General features: G+C 49.5%; 1 long non-coding RNA gene across 1 annotated transcript; it reads left to right on the top strand.

The window, feature by feature from the left end:
* The first annotated feature begins 6926 nt into the window (after positions 1–6926).
* LOC147999967 (uncharacterized) lies at positions 6927–10849 on the top strand. Its single transcript, XR_015641057.1, has 3 exons — positions 6927–7100; positions 9092–9167; positions 9460–10849. It is a non-coding gene; the product is annotated as an uncharacterized LOC147999967 (long non-coding RNA).
* The last annotated feature ends 2792 nt before the right edge of the window (positions 10850–13641 follow it).

Here is a 13641-nt window from a genome sequence, read left to right on the forward strand (position 1 = left end):
CCTGGTTTTCCTCACTGATCATAAATTACACTTAGGGAGGTTACCAGGAGTCTTGGGGAAACAGCTGAAGCCCATCTTTCTAGGAAGAAGAGCTGATGGTGAGGGGAAGCCACCCCCACGCTCTAGGAAGCAGCTCCCCAGTCCCTGGCCAGCTGCACCGTGGAGGAGGGCCTCTCCCAGCCTGCTGGCAACAGGCTGCAGGGTCACGGGGCAGGGCTGTGCCTGAGCAGCCAGCACACTACTCCATTGTCTGAGGAACACACCCCATTGAAGTCAATGAGAAACAGATGGCGGCCTGGACCGCTCTTGCGCTCTTGCTCTGCACACCTCCAGTGTCAGCCCGCTCACAGCCTCCAGGGTCAGCCCGGGATCTGCTTTCCATTTTACAGACAGAGAAGAGCCACAGAGGAAGGAGTGAGGGAAGCTATAGTCTCCAGCGAGCCAAAGGAGTTGATGCAATAATAATTCAGTTCCCACCCACCCCCCTACTCAGGAAGGCAAGACCATCCAGGCAGGCAGGATGCCTGCAGCCTGGGCTATAAACTCTAGCTTCCCTCCCCTCCCCCCCTGGTTCCAGCAAGCCCCTGCCTGGATCTGTGGACTGCCCCCTCCTCACTCCCCCCCCCACCCCCGCCACTCTTGGGGCCAGCAGCAATAGAGTTCAAATGGGGTTTTTCAGTTTGCATTGTGAGAGGAAACTTTGTAGTCAATCCCAGCAGGAAGCAGGTCTCAGATAGGTGGGGTGGAAGGAATCTGGGTCCCTCACAGGGGATCATTTCAAGCACTGGCACAAGCTAGGGACAGCCATTTGGCCAGAATTGGGCATGAAGTCGTGTATCGGGTATAAGGAGAAGCATTGGAGCTGCCTGGGGCCTGTCCAGGCTCTCTCTTAATTGCTGTGTTACCTCAGGTCAACTACCCAAGCCCTCTGAGCCCCCGCTTCCTTATCACGTAGCTGGGTAGGAGACTAGTGTCCCCTGGTAGGCAGCAAAGGTGGCAGGGGCTAATTCACCAGAGCGGGCTCACTGCTCGGCACATATGCAATACTCCTTAGAGGCCAGCTCCTATTAGAGCGTCTTACCTTTCTTCAGATTAACATCATTTGGCATCATGGCATGCTCGTGTGTATATTTTCCATAACCCCAATTGAGCTCTGTCTGAGGGCAGTCTCTCCCTGGGTGCCACCTCTGGATCTCACCTGCAGCCGCTACCTCTCTAGATTGTGACTTGTGTTGTCTCCAGATCAGTGTGCACCGTTGTGTATGGTGACTGTGTGACAGGCCAAAGGCACCGGCGCGTGTGCACGTGTACACACACACCCCGTCTCGTTCTCCTCCACCAGGCCCTGTGCACCAGTGGTCAATAGTGTTCTAGTTCAAACAGAGGCCTGTATTTGACCTTAGGGGAGGAGTACCCCCAGAACTCTAAAATGAGACAAAGGGGGAAAAGCAAACCCAGAGAAGGGGCCCCCCTATAAGGGGAGGGAGGCCAAAGCGCAGCTGCAAATTGAGACAACATTGAAAAGAGACAGAGAGTTTCGGAGTTGTCTGGAAGGGGAAAGGCTGACCGGCCTTTGAGATGTGGAGTCAGAAAGGGAAAGACCTCACGCCATGGGAATTTTGGAAAACGAGATTCACGAAGCTACTCATAACCGACAGTGTGGATGCAGAAGACAGGAGGGGACGCTGCAAGTGTGTAGGGACAAGGCTTTCAAACATGGACATCGAGGCCTGTCCAAGTCAGTGAAGATGAGTCTGCCTGCCTGGCAGCTTCCTCTGGATGTGCTAATTACAGTTTTTGTTCTTCAACAAAAATAGTTTATTTGTGAGGAGGGCTGAAGTCCAAGGGTGGGGAAGAGCGTCTTCTCACAGGCAGCCAGTAGGCAACGGTGCCTGAAGGATAATAAATGAGTTGCTATGCAACAGCACCCTCACCTCTCATGAAGCCTGGGTCTCACTATCTTCCTCACAGAAGCTACTAGACCAGAGTCCCAGTGAGGATGAGCATCCCCCGGGGAAGAGAGAAGGTAGCAGTGTGGTTCAGTGATGAGGGCCCTCTTTGTATCATCTGTGCCAAGCTACAGTAGCAGCTCCCGATCGCAGGGATTCTAAAGAACACAGACTTCTAACTCGTGTCCCAGTCTATGGTAGCTTGGGTAGAGCTTTGCTTGGCTTCTGTCTTACCCTTCGTGGTCCAGGGTGACGGAGCAGCCAGCATCCCACACCAAGCTAGCTGTAATGGCAGAGACAAGGGAGTGAGCACACACACACACACGGACACACACATGCAAGCATGCATGTAGACACACACTCAGATACACTCACACACATATATGCAGACACACATGCAGACACACACATACTCTCACACACTCACACACATGCACACATCCATATAGACACACATGCACACACACTCAGATACACTCACACACATATATGCAGACACACACATAATCTCACACATTCACACACATGCATGTAAACACACATGGACACACACATATGCACATAACATGGACACGCATACATATGCACACACACATACTCCCACATATGTATGTAGACACACATGGATATACACATGGACACACACACAAGCATGGACACACACATGGACACACACAAGCATGGACACATATGCATACATAATCACACATACTCCCACATATGCAGGCATACACACTCATAGACACACATGCACACATACACACACTCGTGGAACACACATGTATGCACACACACTCACACATACTCATGCAAACGCACATACATACACACACATGAATACACACATGTATGCACACACACATACTCATGCAAACACACATACATACACACACATGAATACACACATGTATGCACACACACGCACACACACACTCACTGGCTTTGCACTCATTCCCATTTCCTCGGCCATGGCAGACTTGTGGGTACACTGCAGTGCAGTCACATTCTACTCAGGAGAACAGAATGTGTACAATGGTTCCAAGGAGTCTCCAGACACTGTCCCCTCACACAGAGCTGCCTGCTGTCCCCTGGCTGTTCCTCTCCTCAGCATGCACTCTTCTCTGAGATTCCTCGATTGTCAGGGTGTAGTTTGGTTGACAAGATGTTTACACGTCAAGTCCATGACCATAAAGTGAAGCTGGACAGACAACCAAAGTGCAGAGTGAAAGCCGAGAGCAGCTGGCCCCAAGCCTCTCTCTTTCCTTTCCTTTTTAAAAAAGACTTATTTATTATTTCATGTGTATGGATTTCCGTCTGCACTTGTGTCTGCACACCAGAAGAGAACATGGGATCCTGTGGGACTGCAGTTACGGCTGGTTGAGAGCCACCATGTGCTTGTTGGGAGTTGAACTCTGGACCTCTGGGAGATCAGCCAGTGAGTGCTCCTAACCACTGAGCCATCTCTCCAGCCTCAAGCCTCTCTCTTTCAAGTGCAGAAATGGAATCAAAGGGAAAACCATGTTGGCAGAATTCCAGGAGAGACCGAGTGTCTGTATCTATGCGGTGCTCTTCTCTGGGATACTACGTAACGTAGGTCCTGTAAAGATAGGAGGTGCCATATCACACCTCAGTTCCCTTACAGAGCAGGAAAACGTTGCAGACGTAACAAGAGCAGGCCAATCCCTCTCCTGCTGGCTCTGTGCTATGAACTTGCTATGGCGAGTACTGCAGGGCTGGATGGGGGTTAGGGGGTGGGGTTGAGGTCTCAATCACACAGCAGCACTAGCTGGACTCTGACAAGAATCCAAGAGATCCTGAAGGAGCCTGAGCTCCAATGAGGTCAGTCACAGCAGACGCCATGATTTTAGCCTGGCTAGACCCTTCCCGAGAAGCTGGTCTCTGCGCACAACTCCTAACGCTGAGGTTATTATGGGGAAAGCACGCTGGGTCGTTCACCCGCTAAGGTTAAGGTCATTTGCTCTACATGATTACAAAATCAGTGCACAGCCCTAGCAGGATCTGCAACGACTGCCTTTGGTTTTCCCTGCTACATCCGGGCAGCTGGGTGGCCCAGGTCCCCGGGGAAAACAAGCTATTGGGTGTCAATGACAGACACTGTTCAGAAAAAGAGGTATTGCTTCACCAAGCACCCCTACCGCTGCCCTGCTCAGAGTCCTGTGTCAGCCTTCTTTGGCAGGGGACACCAGCTCTGAGCCTCTTACTGAACACACACTTCATATTCCAGGTATAGGTCTCGAATGCCCCCTTTAGCTGCCAGAGGACTGATCCTCTCTAGTGCAGTGGCCAAGGCAACCCTTGAAAAGCCTGCACCCCTGAATGGGCACAGGCAAAATCCAAGTAGAGAGTTAGAAAGGGACATAGTGTTTGAAAAGCCTGAGGCTCCAGCTTGTCTGTGACTGGCAAGAGGTGGTCGGGACTCAGTTGGCTGCTGGTGTATGCTGCGTCAAATCACCAATATCAGACTTAGAGAGGGAGAGGGTGTCAGCAAAGGATGGCTATTGGGAGAGCGCTACAGGGACATCTGTACCTTCAGGTAGCTGCTGTGTCTGACCTCTGCACTGAACCAATGCCAGATGCCCTCTCTTTCCCGAATTTCCCAACCCTAATGTCAGTTCTGTCCACTGACAGTCCCTAGCCCTGCCCACTGCCTCACTCGGTAATCTACAGCGTTCTCTCTTTAAATCAAGGCTCACCCATCTCTCTGCAGGAAGATGCTGAACCCCTCAGCCTTCCTTTCCAAGCCTGCGCAACTACGTCCACGAAGCCCATTCACAGAGAAGGGGGCCAGACAGTCATTACACATTTATGATTGGAGCCATTTATATTGAAACCCCCACGACGAACCTAGAGGAGAACATCGGTATCTTCATTTTATTGACAAACCTGAGGCTCAAAAAAATGTAGTTCTTCCTGATTCAAAGGGCCAGTGAGGGGCTAGCTGAGCCTGGGTCTGAACTCTCCATTCACAACCCCAGCACAAATCTAAAAGTTTCCTCCCCCCTTTTCCTTCTTTATTTTCCATTCTTCCATTTCTTCTCTTTCCCTCCTTGTTCCTTCTTCCCTTTCCTTTCTCAAAACTTGAGGTCCTCCTGCTTCTGCCTCCAGAGCACGGGGATCGCAGCTCTGATCACCAACCGGGAGCACAGGGATCGAAGCTCTAGCCACCACACCTGGCTCCTGTATGGGTCTTAATTCCAACTCCATTCTCTTTAGTTCCCTGGTTGAAATTCTTCCAAGAACTCTCATTGCTTTAAAAAAATAATTTTTTAGACAGCGCAGAACTAATATTAAAATGTCTTGTCTTAGTCTTACATTCCTCTCTAACGACATACTAAAGTGTGAGCGATTTGATACATGACAGAATTCCTATGGCTGGGAGCTCAGCTCAAGACAGCTACAGGACAGGGCCTCTTTGTTTCCAGGATGGTGCCATGGATGCTGTGTCCTCTGAAGGGAAGGAACATTGTCCTCACTCAGCTGAAGACAGAAGGGCAAACTCCCTTTTCAAGCCCTGGTATGTGTGTGCTCATATGTGCAGTAGTGTGTGTGGAGGGCAGAGAGAGCAACCGATCTGATTCAGTATGATTGAGAGTGACAACAGGCACTTATCTGTCCCTTTCCTAGGTGACACCTCTACTGATATCCTAATGAATGAGGGGTGGGTATGGGGATACAGCCCGAGAGAGCAGGAAGCCACTTTTCTTATTTTATTGACACGAATTTTATGTTTGAGATTAACATATCCACCAAGAAGAATAAATACATGTATGCATGTGTGCTGTGTGTGTATAAGTATATATGAGTCTTTGTATGTGCATGCATGTATGTGTAAGTATTTGTGAGCTGCATATATGTGTTAGCATGTTTATGTATGTGCGTGTGTATATTTGTGTATGTGCATGCATTAGTATTTGCATGCATATATGTGAAGATATGTGTTTGTGTATGTATGCATATTTGTGTGTATAAGTATGTATGAATTGCATATGTGTTAGCAAGTTTATGTGAGTGTGTATATCTGCGTGTGCATGCACTAGTATGTACATGTGAATATGTATGTTTGCCTGTATGTGTATATAAGTATATGTGAGTTGCATATATGTGCTTGTATGTTTATGTATGTATGTGTGTATGTGTATGAGTGTGTATATTACTTATATGTACGTGTATGCATGATGTATATGTCCATACACGTGCAAGTACTAGTTGCTTGGATTTGTTATAACCAAGAGTTCCCAGCTGCCAAGTGGAATTAATAGAACCTGTTGCTTCTCCCTTGCCCATAGTTGTCATGGGATGACTTACGCAGAATACTCTATTCGGAATTAATTCCTGGGAGCATATACATCTGAAGCAATTATGTGCCGCTGACTGAAATAACAAACTTGGATATATGGACATCTGGTTGACCGTGTGATGTCCTAAGACATGAAACAAACCGGATGGCTTAGCTGGATGCCTAACTTTTCCTTGTGCCAGGAACAAGGACCCTCTCAGAATCTGCATTCATACATGCAGTTGGCCACATGGTCACATAAATCATAGAGAAATCTGGAGCAGATGTTGCCGGGTAGCTGGGATTCTGTTAGAATTGCATTTGAATGGGAAAGTGACGCAGAGCAGACTCTGCGTGCTCCGCGGATAGAGTAATGGCTACTTGAAAGGAGTATTTATATTCCACAAAGGCTGATTTTTAATCAACAAATGTGATTTACTTTCTTGTCTGGTCCAGGGCAAGGCAGACCGCCGAGTATGAAGGCTTTCTGAGAGGAGGGAATAGGGCCACAGGGCAGAAGGTGCCTTGTCTGTCATGGGGTCCTCTCTGCTCTTGGGTAGCAACTGAGACCTTCCCTAGGGCCCTTCCCGGGAGTATCCCATGGGATCAGAGCCTTTTGCAAGAGAGTGGGGGTGTAACTCTGAGCTGACCTGAAATTTCAGTCCCAGAGTCTGCTCTCTGGCAGAGTCCACGCACACAAGCTTCACGGGATCCTCTGTGCTGTGTTTACTCCAGCGAGTCTGCTTCATCTGAAGTCATTGTTTTGAACCTCGTTTGGAGGAATGTTCCAGATGTTCTTTCCTAGGGAGGAAGAATGCCCTTCTCAACACAAACGCCTGCGTTGCCGAGATAAAGTGAGTTATGTCCTGCTCCACGTGGCCTCTGGCTCCCCTTGCCTTCATCTCCACCCCATGCGCCCCCTTCACGTGACCGAGCGGAATAAGGCAGAACCGTAGACCGGAGACTCTTCTCTCTGTAACTTGGCAAGTGAAGACTGGACAGGAGAGGTCCTGGGGGTGGTAAATGGACCAGAAGATGTCCTCAGCCAAACCAAGACTCGTTTGATTTTCCGCCACAAAGGGGAGGCTGTTTGACTTTGCTAAGTAAGCATAGGTGCGCTGGTGAGTTAGAGCGCCCTCATGGGGTGGGAGACTGAACTGCAGGCTAACAGGAGACAGGCTGGACAATCACCTCCAAGGGTCAAACAGAGGAGGCCAGGGAGAAGCTGAACAAGCTTCCTTGTCTTGTTCCTGGCTGCAAGGAGCCTCCCTCCTGTCCTTCCACATGAGCCCACCTCAAGTCCTTCCACATGAGGCAACCTCAAATAGACTTTTTCAGTGTTCTTAACTAAAAAAAATCGCTTTTCTGGTTCTAGTAATCCCAAAAATCATCAGAAAGAGTGTGGGCCTTTTCTCACAGCCAGTCTTTTCTCACAGGCGGACCTGGGCAGGGTGCTGGCGTTCCCGGGCTCTCCATGATCTCAGATATCAGCTGAGTGCTTATCACACACTGCTTTATGATCGCTGCTTGGCGATCCGTGGGAGGCACGTTGTTTTCCCCTAGCACACTGTAGAATTCAGAATGGATATCTAGGCAACCAGAAAGCAGTTTGAATCGCAGAAAAACCCTAGCCTCAGGGACATCCTGCAACGTGTTAGCCATGGTATTGCTAAAAATGTCTTCCCTCGGGGAGATATAAACAATATGTACCTTCCTTGGCACCATTTAAGCCAAGCTCACTCTGGGGAAGCAGAGTTTGTTAGTGGGGAGGAGCCACTGGCGGCAGGGTAGCCTGAATAGCCACATTGGAAGGTCTGTTCCTAGCATGGCTGATGTCTCTCCCATGGCTGTGGAGCTAGTGTTCCCTCCTCTAATCCTTCTCCAGCTATAACTCAGAGATCCTGAGGCCACAAGCAGTTCGGGTCAGAACTGCATGCAAATGGCTAGCAGGATTCTCTGGAGAGGGAATCACACTTCACCCTACCCCCTCCCCTACTTCCTCCCATCCCCCACCTCCCCACCCCCTGTCCTTACCTGCCTTGTTCTAAAACAACCATCAACAGTCAATCAGCTCAGCTGTGACTGTCATCGGTAGGTGGCCCAGCCGACCTGGAGATGGCTGCAGTTTCGGTGTGGGGAGAGTTCTGTACATCACAAACTTTCAGAGCAATTTGATAATCCACAACTTGTTACAGTTATCTCAAACAGAAATGTTCTTACTGAAGATCTAATACAGGCTACTAGGAAAAAGCCCCTCCCCCAACCCGCACACAACCACGAGCCATCTAAAGTTAATCAGGGAAGCATGGTTGCTATAACTACACACATCTCTACAGACTGGTCGCTCACTGTACTTAGAAGCCCTGTCACGTCTTCAGAGCTTTGCAGCACACAAACTAGGCAGGTAACTTGGGAGCGACACAAGGTTCAAGTCTTCAAGGAAATATGTTACCCTCTAATTTCCTTAGCTATTCCTTATGTGTGTAAAAATGAAATGTGTTGATTTTGCCATCATGAGAGCAAGTTGCTGAGGTCTGAACGACGTATACCCCACTCCCAGCACGATGGTGTTAAGCAGCAGGGCCTTTGGTAGGTGGATAGACAGTGAATCTGGAGCCCTCATGAATGGGAAGAGAGGCTTGTGTGAAGTCATGGTGAAAAGGCTCCACTCTGGGAATCGGGAGCTAGCTGCTTACCAGACACCACATCTGCCAGCCCCTTGATCTTGGAAAACCCAGCTTCCAGCCTGCAAGAAATAAATCCCTGTTGTTTATAAGCAACTGGGTTTATAGTGCTCCGTTCAAGCATTCTGAATGGCCTAACACAGCCCTTCCATTTTTTCCAGCAGGAAACCACGGTCACGCAATTGCTTTTGATCTTTTTCTCCTGGGCCAAGTTTGGTCAAGAGACATAAACTTCAGGTAATTCCTCCTGAGCCGCAGCGTGCAGAGGACGCTGGACCGGGGGGGGGGGGGGGGGGTGATGAATAGCATGGGAACCACCTCACCGGTGAGGACGTGCTCAAGGACTTAGCTTCTCATCAGTGCTGGTCACATCACCTGAGTGTCTTTGGTTTACACAGAAGGCTTTCTTTCTCTTAAAAATGGTTCTGTCTTAAAGTTCTTACCTTACCCCCCCTGCCCCCCACGCAGACATAAAACACTAATAAAGATGAAATATTCGGTGAACCAGGCATGTTCCAACTTCCTGCAGGGAAAAGGCCATGGGGATTATTTTCTGATTGAAATCCGATATTGTCCCGAGTTGCGGCTACTTCCTGAAGACGCCAACACAGTTGGATACAGGGGCGTGGCCTGGCGAAGCCTACCACAGGAGTGCGGCGATGTTCCGGGCACGAAATCTATGGATGCCATTTCTGCCTCTCCGTGCCGCAGTGGAAACTCGTGGCTCCGAACTTGGACCCATCTAAGTCTACTCTGGGTTATGTTTGATTGTCCCGGCCGGCATCAGCTCTCTTAAGTGTATTTGCTAAACAGGATGACGTCGCCATGGATACTTTCCGCTGCCGCACAACTTCCCTCACACGGTCTGGTACCTCCTTCCCGAGCTGCCACATGTGGTACCCGTTGAACATATTAGCATGCCGTTTGTTCCCAGCATGGATAGGAAATCCAGAGGGAAAACTTGGCTTTAAAATGTGATCAAGAGGGAGGGGCCATGTCACGGGAGGGAACCGAGGTCAGGGACACACAGTTTTTCTTAGGACATGTTTGGGGAGTAGCTTTCTGAGCTCATCAGGGAACCCTCTGTGCAAAGATATGGACACCAGTTGTGCGAACAGACGCCAGGGGATGGGGAGGCAGGAAAGAAGGAAGGAGACAACTTTCCCTGACTTTTGATAATGGGCACCAGGAGCCAACAGCCGCTATGCCTTTACAGGTGCTACACCCAGGGAACCACTGCTCAGTCTGTGTCACTGTGAGCTATTGACATTTCCACTTCATACTCAGCAGACTACAGAGGATGGTGGCCTCCCTCTTCCCATCTGGACACTTCTTGCTTGGCTGTCACCGACAAGGTGCAGGGGAGTATGACTCAAAAAAGACAAGCATTCCTCCAACTGCCCACCCTGCTCTCAACTCCACTGCTAGGCCCAGGCTAATGACGTCACATCCTGCTCACTGCCTTGCCCAGTCTCTGGCTTTCTCTAGTCTCCTCCTCTCACAGCCTATGAGACATCTTTTTAAAACCACAGCTGTAGACACAGATGTGTTCTGTTCAAACACAGCCAGGGCACCACCACCACCAGGACGGAATCCCGAGCCCCTCATGTGGCCCGGGGAAACCCTGTGTGGTTTTCCTCTTCTGTGCACCGATCGGTTGACCCACCCCTTTGTATCAGGATTCATGAACACTGTCAGGGGTCAAAGGTCATATTCTCGGAGCTCTTCCTGAACCATGGTCTCCTTTCCTCCAGCTGCTGCCCTAAGTTAGTAATGAGGCATCGGAGAATCGCCACATTAAAGAGCAACAGCTCTTTCCTGGAACGCGGTTACACAGGACACGAAGGGATCTGGACTCTCCCTTATCTTTACTCCTGATACAAAGCCCGCATACAGCGGGTGCTTAATAAATACCTTCCTGATTACAATGTGTGCCATCCAATCTAGTCAGGCAGCAGCAGCAGCAGCCAGTTTCTATGAGCAGCTAGCACGTACCTTTCTCCGCTTTATCGTTCCGTTTTTACACTCCACCTCTAAACGGCCATTAAAAGAAAATGCAGGCTTCGCTTAGAGATGATAAACCATGCTTTGCCCAAGCACAGAATGAGCCACAAAAGTTTCATCTCCTTATCTCTGTTTGCCATCTCGAGTTAACAGCAGTTTTTTGGATGATTTTCAACTGTTCTATTGGGAGGTTGGGGCTACTGGGCCACGCCAGACTTCGGAGAATCTAAAGCGAGTCCAGGTCAGAAACAATGTTTAAGGACAAGCTCCCTCCTAAGAAAGTCACCCAGAGCTGACTGTTTGCCATTCATGGACAGCCAGACAAAGGAAAAGTTACTTTTTGTCGAAGAGATTAACATTGAAACATTTCTCTAAAAGCTAATCGTTACATTTGTCATTTGTCTGCCAGTCTGTACCTGAGTAGGCCGACACATGTAGCAGTGGGAGTGAGGTCAAAGGTCAGCCTGCTAGAATCTGTCCAGTTCTTATTCCACCATGGGGGTCCAAGAGATTGACCTCAGGTTTTCAGATCTGTCAAGGTAGTTCCAAAGCCATTCTCAGACACCCATGCCACCTCTGGCCCATCCCCCAAAGGCGTGGCCCTAGGGTGGTGTGAACAGTCACATCAAGGCTAACGCCACACGTGGCCACAAAGAATGTCACTGAAACGTGAGCATCGTGGCACACTTCTGCAAACCCAGCACTGACTGAGGCCAGAAGAGGACACTTGTTAGTGTAGCGCTAACACGGATTGTATAACAGAGTTGATGCTAGCCCAGAACTCTATTGTGAGTCCTTGTCTTAAAACCCCTAGAGAGTTATAAATAAAAAGTGCTATCGGTTACTGCTGGGTCACCATGACCAGCAGACACAACCTCATGGAGGATAGACTGGCTTGGTGCCCGTTTTCTGAAGAGTTAATCCATTGTGGTGGGAAGGCATGGAGAGCTGTACTGTCCTCGACAGCAGGAGAGGGTGGGGTAGAGTTCATGAGGTGACTTACGGTGGCTCAGAGGGTGTCCAGAGTCCGGACATGGGCTACATACCCTTTGCACAGCTGCACCCAAGATCTGCAGCCTTCCATTCGAGTGCCGTCAGCTGAGGGAGACATTGGTGTGTGTGAACAGATCGGTCTTCAGTACCTGGGCCTGAAGGGCTGTTCCGAATTGGAAAACAGTGTTGTTGTGTACAATCTTAATTTATACTAACACACAAGGAGGACCCTAGAACATCGCGTCGTAAAACCTGCCTTGCAGGAGAGCACACTACAGAACGAGACTTCCAGTTTCAGGACAGGCAATAGCGGGTGCCGCTCTCTTGGTGTATTCGCGCACAGAGCGTCTGAGGACCTGGTGTGAGTCGGTAACCCGTCCCTTGATAATGAATGTATAATTGGATACAGAGTGAGTTGGTTAAGTTGGCAGAGCAGGACAATGGGAGAACCAACATATAGACTTAGCCAGTTCAATACAAACGGGTTTTTACAGAACTCCCTGGGTGAGGGGTCACCTATGTTGTTAAAATCATGCCACGAAGTTTGTGGGGAAACACCCTGAATCGACAATTCCGGGGTGTGGATCCCTAGCTTCCCCAGTACCCTCTACAGCCCCTCTGTAAAAGAATCCTCCTCTTTTCCAATTTTACACTCAAATTGGGTTTCTCAGGTAGGAAGGAAGTAAAGGTCTTACATCATCTGGCTGGTACCAGGACTGGAAAGGGGGCTTCCATGGTATGAGGACCAGGTAGAGATGAAGTACAGTAGAGGAGCCATTTCGGATGACGGAGGGACCATGCCTGTTCATGGCTTCTACAGGACTGATCAGATCTGTGGCTTGGGCAAGTCTGAACAGACTTTCTACAGCTCTGGGGATCGAGCAGATCTCCTCCTGGACTCGAGGAAGAGAGATGCACAATCCCTGCTTCAGGTGAAGCCTGAAGGGCTGTTACCTCAGCAGGGGCCCACTGAGGAGTCCACCACAGCAGGGCTGTCGCTCATGCTGAGTCATCTCATCTCAGTCTCTGAAGCTCTTTCCAGTTCACCCTGGCTTGCAGGGGAGCTGGGGAATCTGGGAAAAGAAAACAGAGTTCCTTTCTGCAGCTAAAACCTCCTATTTGTGTTCTGCCTCTACAGGAAGTTTTTCAATCTGAGGTTCCCCGTAAGATAAAAACGAGCAGGGCTGCTCAGTGACAGAGCCTCCTGAGGGGACACCGGGGAGCTCTGGGAGGAGCGATGGAGCCGTGTGGGTCTTAGTCACTGGGTTTACCACGTAGATTGATTTACCACACAGATTTAACATCCGTATTGCTGCCAGCAATAATGGTAAAGGATGTCTTTTTATAATCCCCATTGCATGTTTGTGACACGTAGCTGTGTGGATTTCTCTCTGGGTCTTGGTCTCCATGTTTCTCCATGTTTGTTTTTGTACCAAGAGCCACCTGGAAGGTTTAGAAATTAGAAATACAGTAACTAAGACTTAGAAATTTAGTGGATTGTTTTCACGATGGACAAAAATAGATGAGAGAGGAGACTGGCCAGGCTGGTCAAGGTACAAGCGGTCAAAGTGATGGGATGCATGGAGGAGCCCTCTTCATGCCAGGGGCTGCAGGCAGACACAGCCACAGCTGCAAGCAGGAGGACCCAGTTTCTCACTGGATTCCTCAAGCAGATGGACCAAAAGGGAGGGGAGGCAGAAGGGTGAGGCTTGAA

This window comes from Rattus norvegicus, chromosome 17 (genome assembly GCF_021556685.1).
Source record: "Rattus norvegicus strain SHRSP/BbbUtx chromosome 17, alternate assembly SHRSP_T2T, whole genome shotgun sequence".
Classification (NCBI taxonomy): domain Eukaryota; kingdom Metazoa; phylum Chordata; class Mammalia; order Rodentia; family Muridae; genus Rattus; species Rattus norvegicus.